We start from the raw sequence: 21,311 nt of genomic DNA, 5'->3' as shown, positions 1-21,311 counted from the left end.
AGTTCTTGGAAGTTAAGAAGGGCAAGGCCTAGTTATCAGCTGGATGGGGGAAGGCAAGGGGGTGTGGGAATCAGAAGGCTACAGCTAACCTTTGCAGCACTGACCACTAAGGTGGGGATTCTGACCATCCAATTGCAAAGGGGTATAAAGAAGATAGGAAATTTAATGTGGATAAGTGCAAGGTGATGCATATAGGGAAAAATAACCCATGCTATAATTACACGATGTTGGGTTCCATATTAGGTGCTACAACCCAAGAAAGAGATCTAGGTGTCATAGTGGATAACACATTGAAATCGTCGGTTCAGTGTGCTGCGGCAGTCAAAAAAGCAAACAGAATGTTGGGAATTATTAGAAAAGGAATGATGAATAAAACGGAAAATGTCATAATGCCTCTGTATCACTCCATGGTGAGACCGCACCTTGAATACTGTGTACAATTCTGGTCGCCACATCTCAAAAAAGATATAATTGCGATGGAGAAGGTACAGAGAAGGGCTACCAAAATGATAAGGGGAATGGAACAACTCCCCTATGAGGAAAGACTAAAGAGGTTAGGACTTTTCAGCTTGGAGAAGAGACGACTGAGGGGGGATATGATAGAGGTGTTTAAAATCATGAGAGGTCTAGAACGGGTAGATGTGAATCGGTTATTTACTCTTTCGGATAGTAGAAGGACTAGGGGACACTCCATGAAGTTAGCATGGGGCACATTTAAAACTAATCGGAGAAAGTTCTTTTTTACTCAACGCACAATTAAACTCTGGAATTTGTTGCCAGAGAATGTGGTTCGTGCAGTTAGTATAGCTGTGTTTAAAAAAGGATTGGATAAGTTCTTGGAGGAGAAGTCCATTACCTGCTATTAAGTTCACTTAGAGAATAGCCACTGCCATTAGCAATGGTTACATGGAATAGACTTAGTTTTTGGGTACTTGCCAGGTTCTTATGGCCTGGATTGGCCACTGTTGGAAACAGGATGCTGGGCTTGATGGACCCTTGGTCTGACCCAGTATGGCATTTTCTTATGTTCTTATGTTCTTACCATTGTCTTCACTCCAAGACTTGTGTAGTAAGGAAAGGGTAGAGATGCATAGAGGAAAGTGTTTTGTTTTGTTTTTTCCCATGGAAAATGTTCCATTTCTACAAATTCATTAGTAACAATGAATGGGTGCCAGTGCAATATTAAGGAAGCTTGCCAGTTTCCATGCTTTGAAGTTGCTTCAGTCAGGGAGTCAGCCTGAACCCAGACCTGGAATTAACTGTTATTTTTTCCGGAATCAAAACTGAACCTGAACCAATGCTTGAATATCTCTATGGAACCCAAATCAGAACCAACCTGGAAAAAAAAAAATACTGGATTCTGATTCAGAAGAAGAGTTCAGAAGAAATTCAGCTGATCTGTCCACTGTGGAAACCGGACCGTATCTCGGGATCGAGGGGAACCAGTCTAGTGGTGGTGTGCGTCCTCCGTCAGCAGGAGGCGCTGTTGCTGATGCTGCGCAGCTGCAGAGGAAGAGGGATCCTTCCTGAAGCTTGTCTTGTCTACCCACTTACAGCATTTATCTCCACTTCCTCTGCTGCCTTCCCTCCTGGGGCCTGCTGCTGGCAGAGAAGGGTGCCGGAACTAAAGTTCAGGTGAGCAGGGGGACATCAGAGAGAGATGGCAGCAAGAGATTTACTTTAGGGACTCCAAGGAGGAGGCAAACAGTCCACAGGGAAAACGTGGGAAGGAGGCCGTGGGCCGCAGAGGCTTTGTGACTGGGAGTTCCTGGAGGGAGGGAGAGAGCTAGGATGTTTGGGAGAAGTTATTTTGGGGAATATTTCAAGAGAGAGATTTACAGGAATTGGCCTTTAAGAGAAAACACAGAAAGAATGAATTGCACTGAGCGAATTACCATGAGCCAAGAAAGTAACTGAAAGCTCAGGTCAAATGATGGACCCTGAGCAGGGAGTCGTCCTTGCTGTAAGGTTCATCACACCAGCACGGACCTAGCACTATACGAATGCCACACACAGGGCTACTTTGGAACCTTTTAAAGGGATACTGTTGTAGTCGCTCTCTGGTTCATACCCCACCACCAGAGGTTGGGGGTTTTTTTTTGGCCTAAAATCTGTCTTAAGTGTCTGGACTGTTTTTTTCTTGCTGGCCACAATCTGTTTCCCCTAGCCGTTTACAGCCCGGTTTTGTTCCTAAGAACATAAGAACCGAAGAAATTGCCATACTGGGTCAGACCAAGGGTCCATCAAGCCCAGCATCCTGTTTCCAACAGAGGCCAATCCACTGTTGGCTTTGGAAGAAACATTATTAAACTCATTTTTGTTTTGTTTCATAAAGCAGAAAAATGTTCAATTTTTTTCAGTCCCTCTGTTTATTCCAAACCAGAACTGAACCAAAACAAAATAATTCTGGTTACCGGTTACCAACGTTTTTAGTAAAGCTAAACCCAAACTGAACCAAAATATTTAAAGGTTTGAGGCTATGGTTTCAGTATAACTTTTAAACCAAAATAAGTGTGTGTACTGATTCCCTCCCCCCAGTCAACTACTTGAATCACTCAGTGTGGGAAATGAATATGGTGGGTTTTTTTTAAACTAAATATATAGGTCAAATGACATGCCAGGTCAGATCACAAATCTATTTAGGGCATTAGAAAAATGAGCATAGTAAAATTTACTGTTATGTAATATGTTTTATTTTTTAATTGGTTTTTGCTTTTGTTTACATCGCTTTGGAAGATCTTATTGTAAAGATCTGGAAGGTGATTTATAAAATTTATAAATCAATAAATAAAAGAACAGTATGCAAATGAGAAAAATTTGCATGGCAAAATTTTGCAATTCAGAAATTTCCAGAATACCCTATTCTCTGAGTTATATTGCTTAAACCATATATCCCTTTCTCACAGCTTTTTCACTTATCCTTTAAGTTCATTCCTACCAACTCCATTAACATTACAGGAAACAGAACTGTAACCAGCAGAAGCTGGGAGCCAATTCTTGTGGAAGTGGTTAGAATCCTTAAAAGCATGCAATCTTATTATTACAATTTATTTCTTCAAATCTGATATTCTGCTCTTACAGAAATCACATGGCGGATTACAATAAATTATAAAACAATCATAATCCATAAACATTTCACAATTTAACACCAATAACTAAAATAATAAACAAAACCCAACAATAAGATTCAAAATCATTGATGTAGAATTCAATTCACAGTAAAGATAAAATCACTATTCTGGAAACATTTACAAACAAAGCCATGCTTTTAATAATTTCTGCTCATGGACCTCTAAGCGTAGTGAATTTCACAATGTAGGTGCAGAGCAGCTAAAAGCTATATTCCAAGTGGTTGTTGATGTTGCTAAGTCAAAGTAAAGCCTGCTGGGAAATTGTAGTGCCCTAGTTGATGTATCAATAATTTGGGCAAATAACTTGGGGCCACTTGATGATAACACTTGAAACAAAATATAGGTGTAACCTGATCCCAGCACTTTACTTCTACTGAAATCCCAGCAAACTGTCTTCTGCAGCAGCTGGAGCCATTGTAAGGGACAAGCCTTCGGAAAGAAGAGGAGCAGGTGAGTGGCAGCGCCTTAGGGTGTGTCCTCTACCACTTCACTGGCCAAGACGGACACAGGAGGCGGGAGGTGCGACAGGAATAAGAATTGGTAGGGGGAGAAGGGGTGGGGGGGATGAAGTAAGCTCTAAGGAGTAGGGACTCTCCATTATGTGCCTCTGTAAAGTGCTGCGTACATCTGTTATATGATAACAATAATAAGGAGAGAGGAAGAAGTGGCAGGGTGGGTGGGGGCGGGTACGTGTGCACGTGTGAGAGAGGGGGGGATTGGTGCAGGGTGTTATGTGTGAAAGTCGATGTTTGTAACAGGTGGGTAGAGGGAATGAAAGAAGGGCTCCTCCCTACCCTACTCTTGGATCCTCCCTTCTCTCCCTTTCTTTCTCTCCCTACCCTGGTCCTATATACCTGGTAATCCTCTCCTTCCTCCATCCCCAAACCTCCCAGAACCTCCTCTCCTCCTCTCCTCCCCTACTCTCTAATCCTTTTCTCTTCTCCTTTCCCTGATCCTTCTCCATTTCCTCCCACCTCTCTCCCTATGATGAATCCTCTTCCTTCCTTCCCTGCACCGAGTACTAAGATCCCTCCTCCCCCCCCCATAAAAAAAAAAGAACAAAATAAATTATTCAGACATTCAAGAAAGGTCCGAGAATTACTTCATTTTTATAATGTTTACATTATTTAACAAAGTAAATCAGTAAACGAGGGGCCATGCTTGTGATTATCCTTTCGGCCAACAATAAAAGTCCAGTTTTTGTTGTGTGTTTGTTTGATTATCTTTTTAGTGCCAGTTCCAAATGCAGTCCAGAAATGGTAGCTGAGTGCTCCTGGACTTTCTCAATCAACAAGCAGGCATGAATCAGCCATAATGCCTGGGGAAATGCCACTTGACGGCGCAGACGTGGACCCATGTGCGGGAGTTCCAACGGGCATACGCTGCCTTGTGAGTCCCTCCGTCTTTCCTTGCCCAAGCTACATGTTCCCAGTCTAAGATCTGTTTGGGTTGTTTCTTGGCCTCATTCTGCCTCGTTGCATCATTTTTGTTTTTTGCATTTGCCTTGGCAGCCCTTCAACAGAACTTTTCAGTTCTACAGAAAAAAAAAAAAAGAAGAAGAAGAAAGCATGGAAAAGCCCAAAGCCAAGAAGACTGCGGTCAGCAGTTTTAAGTCTTGCATTTGTGGGCCTCAAACATCCATTGCATATACATATTCCGTTTGCTACCAGTTACTGGCCCAGATCGTGATAGGATGCCTTCAAGGGCACAACAGAAAATTTAGAACCTGTGAAAGGCACCACTGGGTAAGAGCCTGAAGCCGAGCTGTTCCACTTCGCAGAATGAGGCATCAAAGAATCTTGAGGAAGACATTTGAGACTGGATTCTTCTCCCACTCTTTCTCCTTTCTTGCAAGTCTGGGAAGGCTTCTTCCCAATGGTGCCAGTTCCCAGATCCGTTACAGGTCAGGGACCGAGCATAGCACAGAAAATTAAAGCACTGGCTGAGGCGCGGAGGAAGGTGCTGCACAGGCGTGAGGGATATCCTTTGGGGCTGTTCTCCCCAGCCCCGAAGAAGCCAGCACAGGATTCCATCGGAGTGGAGCCATTATTGACTCTGAGGCCAGTGGTTATCTCCTTGGCACGGGTGCCATCGTCATTCATGGCACGGAAGAGTCCCCCGGACCTGAGCCATCTGACACAGACCAGGGTGCTGTTTGTTTCAACAATGTGCAGCGCCCCCTTGGAACACTCTCTTGCTTTCTTATTATAGTGGAGTATCTCGCCGCATAAGCACCGAAGCCATGCTATGGCACAAAAAGTTTTCACTGGTGCCTCCGAACAGATCTAGCATTGGCTAGCAAGAAAGGTCGACACTACTGTTGTGCAATGCTCTGAGTCAGCCACAACTGCAGCCCCGAGTTCCTGCTTAGTGCCACTGGCATCGGCAAGTCTTAGTGAGGATGAGCCAATGTCCATTTCTAAAGAGTATGCCTCTCCTCCAAACTCCACTGCAAAGAGTCCCTCAGCCTGTGGGAGCTCAGTTGGAGCCAGTGAAGAATTTCTTTGCCTCCTTAGGTGCTGAAGAACAGAGAGGGAGGTTTGAATCTCTCCTGTTCAAGATGGAGCAAATCTTCCCACATGATGGGGCTGCTCAAAGTCGACCAGAGATTCATACTTCACCTCAGAGGCTTCTGGCAATGGGAGTAACTCCTCTCCCTAAAGCGGGGAAGATTTACCTCATGCAGGTGGATCCCTTCAGGGATTAGAAAGGGAAGCAGTGGGATCACTTCATTCTTTCCTGCAAGATTCTTCTCCCTCGGAGCAGTGGAGGGGTCCCCTCCTCAGTCATCTTCACTTTCATCAGTGGCTGGGGAAGGAGGAAGATTCCACAAGGTTTCCTTCAGATCTCCTCAGCACATCTCTCCTATGGAAGATTTCTGCTACTCGCGTTTTTGGATAAGTTAGCAAATACGCTGTCCATCAGTGTTAGGAAGGAAGAAAATCCATGGGCAGATGTCTTCTGGCTTCTTCAATTTCTTCAAACTCAGCAAACTCTTCATTTCAGTGCATTGACTTCTCAAGGACTTGCAAATGAGGATGTGGCAGACACCACCATCTTGACTTCTGAATGGCCCCAAAGCTTAACCTGTAGGGTACAGGTATCCCCAAGTTTTGGGGTAGTTCAGCTGTATATTGTTTTTTCCCCCCCAGTCCTCTTTGAGAGCTATGCAATTGATTCAAAACTCTGCTGCCAGACTTATTTCTGGCTCAAGGATCTACAAGCAATAGCAAATCACTCCACTTTTTGTGTTTCATATGTGTTTATTATTATTAGTAAGATCCCAAATAAATACACGAGTGAACAGAAACATATCACTCCAGTTTTAATGAAGCTTCATTGGTTACCTGTTTTCTGGAGAATTTGATTTAAGATTGTTGTTACTGGTTTTTAAAGTTATTCATGGTTTGGCTCCGGCTTATTTTAATGCAATTTTAAAGATCTATCAGCCATCTCACGCTTTCAGGCTAATTTTAAAACAAGCACGCGTGCACTCATACACACATGTATCGGCACATGAGTGAAGATGCACTGTAATTTTAAACCGTACACAAAATTGCGCACATACCTTTTAAAATACACCAATCACAAGTGTGCTCCTAATTTTAAGAGGTTACTCGAGCAAAGCCAGCACATGTGTCTTCCATAGGACTTTGCCAGCTTTTACGCACGCATGTAAGCAGATTTTACAATATGCTCGTGAGAGGGACAGTTCCAATTTTTCCAATTAGTCAACCAGTTTTTCAAGTTAATATCGAGGTCTTCCAGACCCCTCTGGTTCTTCATCCTGCATGCCACCCAGTTGATCTGGACCTCTCAACCTGTCCTATGAGCCCTAAAATTCGAGATCTACAGATTTGCTCCTCAACAGGAGCAGCAGTAAAGGTGTGCGGATAACAAGACTACGTGCGTTGCGGTTTCCGGTTTTAAAATACGAAGTTACATGTGTATGTGTTGGCCCCGCCCCTTTCCCATCCTTTTTTTTCCCCATGCATAAATGGATACTTGCGTGGGTAATTTGCAGCTTTTTAAAATCTGTGTTCTTGGGTGAATTTTTGGGCGAGCACCACTTCTAAAATTGGCTTCTTTAAGATCATCTGCTCGAAATGTATTGGAGGTACCATCTCTAAGGCTAGTGTGGCTAGCAGAGTCAAGAGAAAGTTTATTTTATGTGACAGGTTCGGTCCTTTGGAAGGAGTTACTCGAGGCATTAAAAGCTGAGACATCATTATTATGATTTAGGAGAATGATAAAAACTCACTTATTCAGCTGTGCTTTTAAACAGTAACTTTTATACTTATTTGCTCCTAACAAGCTTTAAGGTAAATTTTCAAACCCGCGCACGAACGCCCATGTGCGTGCAGTTCCCGTCAACGCGCGTATGTTACAAAATCCGCCACCCGCACGCCCGGTTTTGTATTGGTGCGCGCATGTGCATGCGAGTGCCAACTCGCGCGCGTAATAGGGGAGGGGGGTGGAGTTTTACAAGATGAACGCAGCGACGCAATAGGCCCTTTTCCTAGTTCCATCCCAGTCCACTCCAATAAAAGCGCGGACTGGGAGGAAACTTCCTAAACCCCCCTAGCTAAACTGCCTCCCTTTTCCCCTTTCCTCCCCGACCCCTAAAACCCCTCTAACTAACTTTGTTTTTTTTGTTTTAATACTTATCTTCTCTCTGGAGCAGTAGCAGGTTGCACGGGCAGGCCGGCTGCCGGCTCGCGCTGTCCCAGCCCGCCCAGGAGAGTTTCAAGAAAAACTCCCTCTATTTGTATTTATTTAGATTTATATTTCAGGTACTTCAAAGCAAATTACATTCAGGTACTGTGGGTGTTTCCCTGTCCCCAGAGAGCGTACAATCTAAGTTTGCACCTGGGCCAATGCAGGGTAAAGTGACTTGCCTAAGGTCACAAGGAGTGGGAGTGGGATTTGAACCCTGGCTTCCCTGGTTGTAGCCACTCTCCTCCACTCCTTTAGGCGATTCTGCCCTTCCTTCAACCAGGGGACTGGATGTGTGCTCTGGATCTGAAAGACCCTTGTGTGCACATCCCCATTCACCCCACCCATCAGACGTTCCTCAGCTTTGTGGCGAGGGATGTGCATCACCACTACAGGATGCTTCTTCGTGGCTTCTTGGTTGTTCCGAGAGGGTTCATGAAATGCTTGGCGGTAGTGGCTGCACGGCTTCGTCGGCAGGCATGCTCAGTAAAGCTTTTGCTGAGTTCTGAGAGTTGGGTCCATGTCGGTAGCGTCAGATAGTATCACCCTAGGCTTTATGGCCGATTTATCTTGCAGTCTACAGAGAACCCTGCTTACAGGTAAGTAAACTTACTTTGCCTCCTTTTAATAAAACAAAACACTTTCCCCTCCAGATTTTTGACCACGGGGCAAATCCAGATCGGATGGATAATAAGTGAACAGCCTTTCCGAAATGTTCAGAGATGCTTGGACTCCAACTAAATTGCTTTTCCTTTTTATTAGTGAGGGGAGGGGTGGGGAGGAGGAGAGGAGGTTACTCCATGCTAGCACTGGGGCGATCTGATCTGAGCAAGGACAGTAGTTGCGGTAGATAAAGCAACATCAGCTCTCTGAGCCTCCTGGAAATGCCAGAGAGAGCAGAAAGGAAGGCGGGGGATGGCTGGTGTGCTGCTGCTTTTTCTTCAGGCTGTCAGCTTGATTCAAAATAAGCCAGGCCCTACCGCAGCTCACATTCTAACAATCATAGCGTACGTGCAAGTTTAGCACTTGCTTACAGGCTCACCTGGCCTTCCTGTGTGTGGGGCACCTTTTGGACAATGAGGTGCCCAGTATTCAGTCTTTGCTTTTCTAGCAACTGCAATAGATTTCCCCACCGCCTCTGGTTTCTGGGAAACTGCTCAGCCCTGCCTGGAGGAAATTTCAATTATTTTTAAGGCTTTTTCTACTTGCTCGGCCGTTCCTCCTTTTTTTTTTTTTTTTTCCCCCTTGCCAGAACTAGGGATCCGGCACCCTGGGCCTTTACTGACAATTACCCAGAGGATCTTCCCCTGCTTTAAAAAAGACCTTCCCTCCCACGGTTCCTGGGTCTGGTCAACGCAGCAAAAGTCCTAAGGCCGGAGTTATGCAGCAGGGCACCATCATGGAGCTCTACATTCAGCCGCCACGTTCCACCTGAGCAATGAGCCACCACTCCACCCTTCCTTCCCCCTCCCCCCGAACGCTGCCTCCTCAGCATTCCCAGCCCCAGCACCCGCGGTGCAGGAGAACCAATCCAGGAAGTGCCCTGGCTTGCCACTGAGCCATCAGACCAGCCCATTTTGCGGCTGCCTAAAAATTCCATGGAAAAAAAAACCCAAAAACCATGCACATTTATTGGCCACCTGGTAACCAGACACAAAAGGGTGGAGCTGGCACAAGTTTGCAGTAGCAGGTAAAAAGCTGTCTTCTCCCACCAGGATCCCCCCCCGCCAGCTTTCCTAAGAGGAAACATATTTCTCAGGGAGAAGAATCTTCAGCCGCATTCTGTTCTGTAGTGCTGCTCGGCTCTCCTGCCAAGTCCCTTCCTTCCCCCTCAGCAATCTGTCAAAACGTGCCAGCTGTTTTTAAAATGCTCCGACGAGGGAAAAAAAAAAAGACACAACCAGTAAACAGCACGTTTAAGGCTAACAAGTACAAGCTGGGGGGGGCGGGGAGGAAGGATAGGCGCCAAAATAAAACCAGCATTTTAAGAGGATAAAGGAGCCACAGCCCAAGGTGACTCGAAATGCAGCAAGGGCTTCCAACATTTGCTTTTTGGTTTTAATGTCTTGCCCTCTTCCTTCCTGAGTTTCCTTTCTTTTAATATTCTAATAAATGTCATCTTTTGTTTTCACAGTAAAATGTCACAGAGGTCTCCAGCCAGCCAATCACATGTGGCCCGAGAGGGGCTTTAAATTGAAAGGCTCCACAGGTGCCGCGCGCCAAGCTTCGCGCGCCGAAGGAGCGCATCAAAGGGGCAGGCCCCTTTGTGCGCCCCTTTGTGCAGCCCCAGAGAGAAGCCCCAACCATCCCCCCGCTGCACCCCATCGCTGCAATCTCAACTCCCCATAACTTAGCATATAGGCATTTGCTTCAAACCGCACCTATCTCTCTACTATCTCAGCTGTCACCACGTCCAGCAACCACCTGAGGATAGGATCTCACTCAAGGTACGTTCTAGATGGAGCTGTTAGTGTAAGAACGCCACGCTACTGTCTGCTTGGAAACAACGTCAAACCCGCCAGCAAGTTTGAGTCAAGAAGCCTCCCCACGTCAGATCATCTTCAGTCCCACCACATACCACAACCATCCAGCCTCATCTCTCCCAGCAACCTCCGGCACTCATCCCTTCTAGCAACCATCCAGCACTCCTCTATTCCAGCAATCAACCGAATTCTTCCAAAAAGACACCATGCTACAAACGTACCCCATTCCTATTATCTCACACTCTCTCCTTAACAGAGAGTTGTTGAAGAGCTGTATCTGTGTTTTGCAGCCAGGTTCAATTTTCAACGTTCAATCTTCAACGCTCAAAGAGATCACTGATTCCCATCATGATCTCTCCTCTAATCCAATTCCTAGGTCTTTCACTAATCACCCTAACTCTCCTCAACTCTCAATCCCTCTCAAAAAAATCACACTTGCTCAATGACCACCTCTTGGACACCCAACCAGATATCTGCGCTATTACCGAAACCTGGCTGCAAAACACAGATACAGCTCTAATCAACCAACTACCAATGCAACTCTATGACTTCTTCTCTATTCCTAGACTTAAAAAAAGAGGGGGAGGAATACTGTTAGCCACAAAAAAAGAACTGAGACTATCCCAGCAAGCCTTTAAATCGACGACCAAACTGGAAATTGGATTATTCAAATCCACCCAGCTTCAAATCTGTCTCATTTACGCCCCACCCCCCTGGGTTCTTAGAATCCGACCCATCTCCCCTCATCGAAATTATAGCCAAACACATTAATATGAACTCCCAGCTATCATTTTAGGAGACTTCAACATCCATGTTGACTCCCCTTCCCCCACCTCCAATTGTGAAGCCCTCCTATCCTCTTTCCAGGCCATGGGCTTCAAACAAAATTATAAACAAACCCACTCATAAAGCAGGCCACACGTTGGACCTCATATTCATAAATGAATCCATCTCACCCACTTCCCCCCCTACCTGTACCCCCATCCCCTAGTCAGATCATTCGCTGATAGCTACCGAATTATCAATAAAGAAAAACCGACTCCCATCATCCCTAAATCTACTATCCAATTCAGAAAACCATGTTCCATGGCGCCCTCAGCAACGGCCTTGCCAAGGACCTAACTAACCTGGACCTCACCAATGCCGACACTGCTATGACATCTTGGCTAAACATCACGCGCTCAGTAGCAAATAAAATCTGCCCCATGTCTTCCAAAGTTATCAATCCAGCCCGTACTAACAAAAAACCGTGGTTCTCAATAGAATTAAAAAAGCTCAAACAAGACCTACAACATAAAGAACAACGCTGGCGTAAGGATCTCTCCCCTACTACCCAGGCTTCTTATATTTATTTATTTATTTACAGCTTTTTATATACTGGCATTCGTAGGACACATCATGTCGGTTTACAGGTAACGGTGAAAGGAAATTACAATGAACGATGATAGCAGGATAGATAGATAACAAATGAAAGTACATTTTTATAGAAGGTCAACAAGCAAAATAAAATTTGGTTGAACTAAATGGATTTTTAGGATATCCATATTAAAATTAACTAAACATATGAACTTATAATCAATATTAGGTAGATATATGAACTTATGTACAAATGATGGCGGGGGGTAAAAGGGGGTTGGGAGGGAGGGAGCGGGGAAGGAGATAGAGCTGAGGAGGGGGGCTTCTTATAAAACAGGCTTCTTATAAAACCGCTATGAATGGTTTTATAAGAAGCCTGTCATACTAAGCGAGATTTCTACGCCAAAAAAATACATAGCTTCCTATACGACCCAAAATCATTATTCTCATATGTTGCAGCCCTTACTACGCCTGTTCCTGCAATCATCCCAGAAGAAGAAGCCCAAAACAAATCTACAGAGCTGGCATTATTCTTTGACAACAAAATCAAAAATTTACTCACTCCTCTGACAACATCAATCAATTTTTTAATCATTTAAATCTCCTTCCCCAAGGCTACACTTCCGTGATTTCTGCTATAAGCATGCGTTAAAACCTAAATGAGTTTGGAGTGCAAATTAAGACATTTGAACATGAGAGGAAAATTTCAAATCAACTTACAGGACTGTGAAGACAGAATTAGTAACCGGGTAGGCAGAAATGATTTCCCCTAACAGGAAGGGTCTGATTTACGAGGGCTGCTTTCCCATAGACCAGAGGTCCCTAAATCCAATCTTCAAGTCCCACAAACTGGTCTGGTCTTCAGGATTTCCCCAATGAATATGCATGAGATATATATCTGCATGCCTTGCTTCTGTTGTATCCAAATATATCTCATGCATATTCATGATGGAAATCTGAAATCCTGGTAGCAAGTTCGGTTTGCAACCCTCGAGGACTGGATTTGGGGGCCTTTGCCATAAATACAGAATTTGGAAAAATTATTTGGTAATTTGGATCCTAATTGTCTTGACAAAGCCAGCAAAAAGGAATTGAGACTTTCATGTGACCTTTCTGATAATGCAGAGAAAAGATTCAGATAGCTCCAATGATTTTTCAACCTTCTTCTCCTCATGGTTAACGGAGCAGGTCCAGAAGGGATCACAGTAACATCAGATACACAATGAAATAGCAAAAGCACAAGTACAATAATAAAAAAAAAAACCCCAAAAAACTGCAAAGGGTTACTCCATCCAACAATCGCACAATAGATGGGAGCGTAAACAAGTGTTTCCCAAGCAGCCTGATCGGGTCTCCCATGGAAGCTTGATGCTCAGATCCAGACCAGCACCTGGGCTCTGCTCTTGGCACCAAGTCACACACCAGCAGTGGCTCTTAAACACATAGCAGCTCCTTCCTGAGGATGTGTGTAAGCATTCATGCTGCTTCTTCCCAGCTACAAAATCAGCCCCGGAGTGAAGGCGATCAATGGGCAGCATGCATGGCCGAGAATAGCCGGGCCCTGCTTTGTGCGGCACACATAATACACAGGGCGCCACCTCGAACTCCCCTCCGCCCCCCCCCCCCCGAGCCAGCCTCTGCCTTATCCCCAGGCTGAGTGAGGCAGGGAGAGCATGAACTGAGCACTGGATGTGACTCGCTCCGAGTACTGGGAGCAGCAGTAGCAGTGGAGAAACCGTAGCAGCCAAGTGTGGCAGCCAAGGTAACCCAACCAAAACAGCTGCCCGCACCATATTGACTTTCCCCTTCTCCTGCACTCGCATATGGAGGGAGCTGATCCATTGTGATAAGAGTGTGCCCGTCTGCACATGGCTTCCTGATATCAGTATGTTGCACCAAGCCACCTCCAGACCTGTGCTACAAAATCTGTATTTTCTCTGTTTTTCCATGTTGTTTGTTATGCTTGTGCAAAACTCTTTGGTCTCAATGTTCAAAACGATCCATTTCTGTAAGTTAGCCGGATAAGGCTTATCCGGCTAACTTACATGGGATATTTAGCAGCACAGCCATACTGCTAAATATCAATGTACAAATTGCTTCTTAGCTGGATAAATTATTTCTGGCTAAGTTAGATCTGCTCTATGCCAGTGTTTCATAACTTTTTCAAGCCCCAAGGCATATATACATTAACCAAAATGTTGTCTGGCATACTAAACTCCTCGGAGCAGGCAGTGCGGCCATAGAGAGGACTTATAAGGTCCAAAGACGAGCTAGGGAGGCACTGAAAACCCTATCAGTCTCTCTTCCAAATTTTAAAACAAAGGGGGGAGAGGGGAGCAGGGAAACATATGCATACGGTAGCAGGGCTCATCCGCTAGAAACTCTGTAAATGCTTATCACATCGTTGTATCACAGAAACAACATGGTCTCATCCTTGAGAGATGTGCAGAGAATGAAGACGTTGTGATCATGTGAGACCCCCCCATACCAACAGATAAAAAGCTCAATGCTAGAAAACTGGACATAGGAGTAAAAGAGAACCTAAGAACAACACTGCTAATAAGAGTAGTCACTTGGTAGTGACACTGCTTACTATGTCATCAAGTACCAAGAGATGCAACCAGAGATCAAGAAAATGTGGCCTAAAGATAGAGAAACAGTCCCAATTGTCTTGGTTGCCACTGGACTGATTAAAAAACTTGCAAGCTCACCTCCTCAATATGTTAACTGGAAGGAAGTTCTCTCTGACACAATGCAAGTGTTAAGAAAAACACTAGCCGTAAATTTGAGCAATTGCGACTGTATCCAACATGCCCAGGCTTAAGAGTGAGGTTCATCCTTGTCATGATACGTGCAAAATAAACCCGAAACACGCGACGATGAGAGTAGGTGAAAGAGAGAAAACACAAAATGAGAGGAAACACAAGATAATAGGAAAAGTGGACCCTAGGAGACCACCAATGCATCAGTGTTGAAGTAATTAACTCAGCAGACACAAGGCTGACCCAGTCGAGATACATCAGAAAGGAGATTATTTCTCCTAGCTTCAAGGCCATCCTTTCTCTCGGATTTCTGCAGAAAATCATTGGCCGCTTTAGTCAGCCATCACTCCTGCCTGTGTAATAGAAATAGATCTGATTTGGGGAACATGCTCCCAACTTACTAAAGATAATTTTTGGGCCCAAAATTGAAAAATTGCCGTTCAAGTAACGTAGCCGGATATGAGTTATCCAGCTAAGTTACAAGGGATATTCAGCGGCATAGCTATGCCATCTAATATCCATGGTCAAGCTGCTACTTAGCCGGATAAGTTATACCCAGCTAAGTTAAACCTGCTCATTGGCAGGTATCACTTACCTGGCTAAGGATGAATATCGCTACTATATAGCATCGTCTAGATCCGCCCACTATCATGCTGGCTAAGAGAGAGCTGGATAAGTAACTTATCCGGCTATCTAGCGGCCGCTGATTTTCAGTGGACCGCTAGGTAGCTGGATAAGTCCTACTTATCTGGCTATTGAGTGTTGAACGCGCTTTCAATATTGGGCCCTTTGTTTTTCAAAATGTTCAACAGATGCTCTTGTAAATTTTTTTTTTTTTTAAGAAAAAGGGAGGGAAAAAAAACTCAGAAGAGGCACCCTTATCTTCCACTGAACAGCGCAAGCGTTGCAACAGAATGAAAAATATGAACACATCCAAAAGGAAAAAAAAACATGAAAAAAGGAAAAACAAAACCCAGAAGACTGTGGAATGGGAGAGCAAGAGGTTGGAAAGTTTATACTAGATTTTGGTGCTGATATGTAGCATGTAATTAAGCATGTGGAGTTACTTTGGGAATTCCAAGGTGCTATGGACACTGAAATACAAGATTCGCACCAATTCATGTTTGGAGAGGGAGGACTCTAGTGGCTAGAGCCTGGGAACCAGAAGACCAAGGCTGAAATCCTGCATTATGCACTGACTCTTGCTAAGGCCTTGCATAAGTCACTTTTTTGCAAGCTCTCACCGAGACTGGAAGCTCTTAGGGGGCAGGTATTCGTGATACCTGTACGGAAATTGTTGTCTGGCCTATTTTCTAGGATGCACACATGTGCAAATACAAATGCATCCAAAAAATATACTCCCCGTCAGGATCTCCTCCGATTCCTCGATGTGTATTGAAATTTAGTGCAGATAGGACACCAAACACAATGGGGCAGATATTCAAAAGATCTCAGTAAGGTAAAACAGTCTCGCCGAACCGATAGGCCGCACCGGCATTAACCTTTCAGTCTTGCTAGAAAGCAGCCGTGCCCGTATTTTACCGCCGCTGTGGACTGGGACTACATTAAAAAGAGGCCCGCAGCTACAGTTTTAATTAGCCACAAGTTAGAAAGAGACTGCACTGTGTCACTGTCCTTTTCCCACCAGAACCCTGGAAGCGAGGATGATGATGCTATGTAACCCAGCCGTGATCCTGGACAAATATGTGGGAGAGCAGGCTTCAGTCTGCAAGCCCTACTGAACTTCAAAACACAGCAACACTTCCTAAGTGCCAAACGCTGCAAGGTTTCCAAAGCTCTGGTGCTGCTAATTTAAACGCTGGCGTCAGTCCAGGCAAAAGAAAAAAAAAAAAAAGGGGCAAACAAAGCCCAGTTTACAGAAAGTGCAATCACTGACAGAAAATAACATGAAAGGGCACGCAGTTTAGGTTCCTATTTATGTTCTTCTCTCATTTCTCTGCCTCTGGGACAAAAGAAAAAAAAAAAAAAAAAAGCATTATGAAAGCAGGCCCTAAGGATTTCTCCTGTAACTGGAAAGGACTGCGCACAGGCTGCCATGCGAGAAATCAGGAGATCAGGTGGCAGGACCCGGCTTCTGATCCTTGGGCCAGCAGTGGTAGCAATCAAGGCAGCCCCATCTCTCTCTCTCTCTCTCTCCCCAGAGAAGGAGCCCCGGTTATCGCAAGCGAGTGACACCTACAGGCGGGATCTAAGTGCAGCAGCTTCCAACCGTTGTGAGGTTTGTGTGTCCGTCTGTGGGTGGGGATAAGAAATTCTGGTGGCTGCAAATGAAGTTCCATTAGGCCTGGGCTTCAGACCCTTCCCCTCGCTCTTCCACAAAAGGCAGAGAGCAGGGCCCAGGTACGTTCCAGCTGAGCTGGAAGCACGGCTAAGGAAACAAAAAAAAAAAAAAAAGTGTTGAGGCCATGGGCACAGATTAGGAAAACCTACACTTGGAAGCAGGACCTAAACCAGGAGAAATCCCTTCCTGAACAGGAGGGCTAATAGGCACGGGATATGAATTGCCTTTCTGATATAACTTTACTTACATATTCAACAGAACTCCTGTAGCTACCCCAAAGGAGCCGTTTCAGAAACGCACGTTATAAGGCTGCAGGATTTCAGAAACGCACGTTAAGGCTGCAGGATTTTCCCTTCGTCTGACCATGTGGCTTAAGGTGCAGTATATTCAAATTAACTATGAAATGCAGCTACCCTGTCCTTTAGTTTGCAGTTGGCTGCTCTTTTCATCAATTCTTCTACACAGGTTATAATTGCTCTATGCCTCATGTAAGAGTGTGTGGAGTACCATAGGCCTCTGCCAAGCAGTGCTACTAATCTTCTTTTTTTTTTCTCTTTATTCTTTTGATTCAGAGATACTCTCACCACTAACTAGTTGTCTGGTCAAGCTCCACAGTTGGCGACATCTACCGTTAAAAAGTTGCCAGCTCTTTCCATTGTTTCAGAAGAGGCTGATCCAGTCCTGATTTTACCTTGCTGCATGCACAGTGATGCAGTGCTGTTTCTGAGAAGGACAAAAATCAGAAATACAACTCCATGCACACAACAGGGGCAAACCCAGGACTGCATCAACCTGTGAAAGGGGGGAGGGCGGGAATGGAGCTTGCTGGCAATCTTTGCCTGTTTGTAGGCACGATCCCTTACAACAATCCTGGCCTTACCTCTGAAGAAAGTGGTTCTGCATCAGAACAGCAGCAAATAATTATTTGGGAAAAAAAAAAAAAAAAAAAGATGTCTGTTTCCAAAGAACACTAGGATCTTGATTCAGTGCACACAATAGTGCTGATGTGATGGGAACTCCTTTCCTGTGTTCAGCCTGAACATGCACTGCGTTTCCTTCCAGGTAATGGGAAATTCAATTAAGAGAAATGGGCCTGGCACCCAAAAACAATAATTAAGTACATTATCTGTAGCTCGCATCAGAGGGCATACCGATACTAGAGGGGGAGCAAGGAAGTAGAAGAGATTTTGTTTCTATTAGAACAAATAAAAAAGGTCATCAGGCCAGCAACACGGCGCATGCTGTAGCACTGTGTTGTTCGGATAACCTGTCCATTGGGAATCAGTCAGGTTTGGATTTAATTATGCACTTTACAAACCTGTTGCAGTTGGCCGGCCGTGGGTCCGTCCCACAACTGGATGCTCTTAGCTCCAGCCCTGGGTCGCAGGGGACCCGCTGATGCCATGGCTGAGCTCCGGTCAAAGACACGGCTGGGCGACGTGCAGACCTGATGCTCAGCTGAGCGGGGCGACCCTAGGCATGCTCGCGACTTGCGCACTCTTGAAAGGCCATGGCAGGAAATCCTGCATGGCACCCATCACAGGCCTCTCCCTCTGCCCTGCCTCAGATGCCTCGGCAATAGGTTGAACTCTTTGGAGTTGCTGTTTGCCATGACGTTCCTGAACCTGCTTCTGGTTCCAGTGCATTGTCTTCGTGTTCCTGGTCCCTTCCTGCTTCTTCGGAGTTCCTGTCTTCTTGTCTGGTGGTCCCTCATCCATTTTCGGTGTCTTCCTGTTGTCCTGCCTTGCCTTCCTTCCCTTGGATTGACTCCTCGGCTTGGACCTCCGGCTTCGTCTTCGTTTGGATTCCTGCAATGACTTTGGACCCCTCTCGACCATGTTGGTTTCCGCCTGTCTTGTGACCTCTGCTTGCTTCTTGTTCTGCTGAACGTTGCCTGCCCTGACCTTGGCCTACTCTCATCTCTGCTGTCTGCTGCCTGCTCCGACTTCTGCTTGGACTTTGTTCTCTTCCCACTGGCCAACTGTGACGGATTAATCTCTGCTCAGAAGCCCGCGCCTAAGTCCAGCCAGGTCCGACACCCTAGGGTTCAACCTAAGGGCAACGAGGGCTGGCACTGAAGTTCCTGCTGGGCCTCTGCTCCAGCCAGCTCCGCCTGCAGACGGTGAGGACCTGCAGGGCTCCTCGCTGTGGGTAGAGCCAACCTCACCTCGGTCCAAGGGTCCACCTCAGTAACAAAACCCATGCTGAATTATAGTTTGGGTATAGTTTGTAAGTCCCTTCCCCAGAGGGCTTACCATCTAAGTTGGTACAAGAGACAGCAGAGGCTAAAGTGACTTACCCAAGGTCATAAGGAGCATCAGTGGGAGAAACAGGATTTGAACCCTGACTTCCCTGGGGCTCTGCCCACTGCTCTATCCACTAGGCTAGGGGTGCTCAAACCAGTCCTTGGGGGCCCCTCCCACAACCAGTTGGGCTTTCTGGATATCTCTAATGAATATGCGTAAGATTTATTTGCATGCACTGCCTCCTATTTATGCAAATATTTTTCATGCATATTCATTAGGGCTATTGTGAAAAACTGACTGGCTGAGAGGGGCCCCGAGGACTGATTTGAGCACCCCTGCACTAGGCCACTCCTCCGCCTCTCCATAAGTGTTCCCTGGAGGCAGAGCACTCAGGATAAAGGAAGGAAAGAGAGGGAACACAGCAGCTGCTCCGACTGAGGCAGGCCGGTTAACCAAAAAGCAGTACCAAAGGCGACCCCCATCCAGCAGCTGGAGGGGCAGAGGGTCAACTAACGCATCTGGGCATGCCATCTGGGGAGGGATGGTAAGCAAAGACGGCAGGATGAAAGAGGAAAAACATATTTTTAAAGAAATAATCATTACTAGGTAGCAGGGAAAGAAGCAGTCATACCAATCCAATTCACGGCCACAGAGAAATATGTAGGAGCTGCTTTCCTGCAAATTAATTTGAACTGATTAGTGCTGTTAATTGCCGTACATCCTTGTATGACTGCGCCATGAGGAATCAGGGTATTCATTCCAATCGCTGGGTATTACATAATAAGAGAAATTATTTATTTTGGATTAGATGGAAGGAGAAGAAGTATACCAGACGCTGACGTGTCTGTACAGGATGTTAAAAACAAATGTAAAATAAAAGCTGTAGAACACTAGTGGTCTGGCAATCTGAAAACATGATTTTAGAAAAAAACTAAAAAGTATTACATCAGGCATTCTGTACAAAACAGGTCTGTTTCACTCAGGCACACAAATTCTCCTACTACTGATTGCACCAGTTTTCCCTCTAACTAGAAATACAAAATGAATGGTCAATTCATTATAAATAAACTCAAAAGTATGTACAAGGAGCAGGTGGAAACTTGAGTGGCCAAGCCGAAAAGAGTTGGACTACTGATTTTGAAGCCAATGCAACCTTAATCGTCCTGGGGCCAGATTTGCATAGCTCAATGTGGATTAAGCTCACAGCTGCTCTACAATAAAGTGCAGTACAAAAGCATACCTACTGTAAATCGGCAGTTAGTAAAAGACAGCTAAGACTATTTCTGTTTGCACAGACCAGAAATGTATTAATGAGGACACTTCTGTTTATGCACAATTACTGCTTGACTGTGGTAAGCGAAGTCCATGCCTTTTTTTTTTTTTTTTTTCTAAATTTTCCTAGGGAATCCTGAGCTTACAAATACCTCCAGATCAACAAAACATTTTAGACCAAAACCCTCCAGTTAGGCACGGCAGAGGCAGAACGAGCACCCACATGCTTCCCAGTCAACGTGTCCTGCACTGCAGGGACCACCTCTAAGGGCTCCATTCCATCAGGAGCCTCTCGACCATCAACAAAGGGAATGGATTCTGCCAAACTATAAGAGTGATTTTTTTTTCATCGCCATATGGTCGACCACCTATTAAGAACTCGACCAAGACCACAGGCCGTTTCACAGAGGTCACCAAAAAGCTTCCAGTAGGCAACAACTCCAAGTAACTGCACACCTAAACTGGTCGTGGACCACCTATTAATGATTTTATTTAATGGCCAAATGTATGCAATGATATCTTTAAACATAGATCCAAAAATAGCCTGACCCAAAATGGGTCATACAAGGTTGAGTTAGCTGTAATTGTTCAATATAGTTTCTTCTTTCCCTTCTTTGGGGGATCACTTGCAGTTATCCCCAAGCCTTATGATACCCCATAAAAATTGCAGCTAGCAACATTTTTTTACTGGGTGATGTTGCTAGCTGCAATTTTTCTGGGTATCCTAAAGCTTGGGGTTAACTGCATGGAGCAGCAGTAACTACCCTTAACAGAAACATGGAGGTAGCCTGCACAGAGCAGCAGTTACTACCTTAAGCTTGCTGGGCAGATTTGCTGGCCCATTTGGTCCTTTTCTGCTGTCATTTCTATGTTACTTAGTAGCCAGACTTTTCACCTCAAAGGATGACTAAGTAAGTATGTATGTTTCTGAAGTTGTCGCATGGCAAAGGACATTGGGCAAATGTTCAGATAGCAATTAGCGCTAATATGACATTTTATTTACTTCCTCGTGGTGCTTTCAAGATAACAAGGCAGTGGAACAG

The 21,311-nt window shown here is 45.2% G+C and overlaps 1 protein-coding gene across 4 annotated transcripts in view; it reads right to left on the bottom strand.

Moving 5' to 3' along the window:
• MRTFB (myocardin related transcription factor B) overlaps window positions 1-21,311 on the bottom strand; it is a 200,942-nt gene that overhangs the window by 130,857 nt on the left and 48,774 nt on the right. The gene's annotated exons all lie outside the window — the stretch shown is intronic.

The sequence above is a fragment of the Rhinatrema bivittatum genome, chromosome 14 (genome assembly GCF_901001135.1).
Source record: "Rhinatrema bivittatum chromosome 14, aRhiBiv1.1, whole genome shotgun sequence".
NCBI lineage: Eukaryota > Metazoa > Chordata > Amphibia > Gymnophiona > Rhinatrematidae > Rhinatrema > Rhinatrema bivittatum.
Note: the sequence above shows the minus strand (reverse complement) of the source record. Positions and strands in the feature narration are given on the sequence as shown.